We start from the raw sequence: 1055 nt of genomic DNA on the forward strand, positions 1-1055 counted from the left end.
TAAAATCTTTATTATTTAGTTGACGTTTGAAGAATCTTTTCACATCGCCTATTCTTTCGTTTAATGTCCTTTATTTACTTCAATTAAATTTAATTGTTACATTAAATATTTCTTGTGAATGGCATCATTATCATTTTCCGGAGACTTTAAATTAGTTATGCTAAAATTGTTCATATCTAAATCACCTTGAAGAGTATCTCCGATTTGATCCACAAAGTAAGGTTTCGCTTTATTTATCCACGCTGTAGTGTTAGGTTTTTTAGTTTCTAAAGATAAAGAACCTAATCCAAACTTATTCGCCATTTTTATTGAGTTAAATTTATTACAATTTCTTCGAATTGTTTTCCTAAACTCAACTGATATAAAACCCAAAGTGAAAGCTGACCACAAAACTTTTGTCCCGGTAATTGAATTTGAAATGCCGAACATTTGATTGGTTTATTAGTCAATTGGATTATCTCTTCAGTGGGTTCTAATCCATAAGAATCGAAGAAATAAAAGTCAGAGTCTTTGTACAAAGCAGAATGATGAACTCCTTTTTGATCGGAAGTATGTATATTTGTTATAGCGTAAAATTTACCTTTCTTATATTTGAGATCATTTATTTCATCTCTCATACAATAATAAAACGGTGATATATTTAACTCATTCGCCCATTTCATAAGTTGAAAGTTTGTGGTTGTATCGGTTCGATATTTATCGAGAAATTCATTCATTTTTAAAAGTCGGTTTTTTTAAATATATACATAGTTTGTGTTTGAAAAAAATTGTATTACATTCTGATAAAACACATTCAATAATATTTTGAACATAAATTTGCATTTAAGAAAGCGTAGATGCTTGTCTACATCTCTTAATCTTCTATCAAATTCTTCATCTTTCATTTTTAAAAGTAGGTTTTTTGAAGTTCATTTTGATAAAACCTTCCTATGATTTGTTCTTTGTCTTGATCGATTAATTCATATGTCGGAGGTGATGTGGTGTTTACTTTATCAACGATAAATATTTCGTTCGTCCAGTATCCAATGTAACCTTTTTCGAATTTACTTTTATAT

The sequence above is a fragment of the Lottia gigantea genome, assembly GCF_000327385.1.
Source record: "Lottia gigantea unplaced genomic scaffold LOTGIsca_23, whole genome shotgun sequence".
In the NCBI taxonomy this organism is placed as follows: domain Eukaryota; kingdom Metazoa; phylum Mollusca; class Gastropoda; family Lottiidae; genus Lottia; species Lottia gigantea.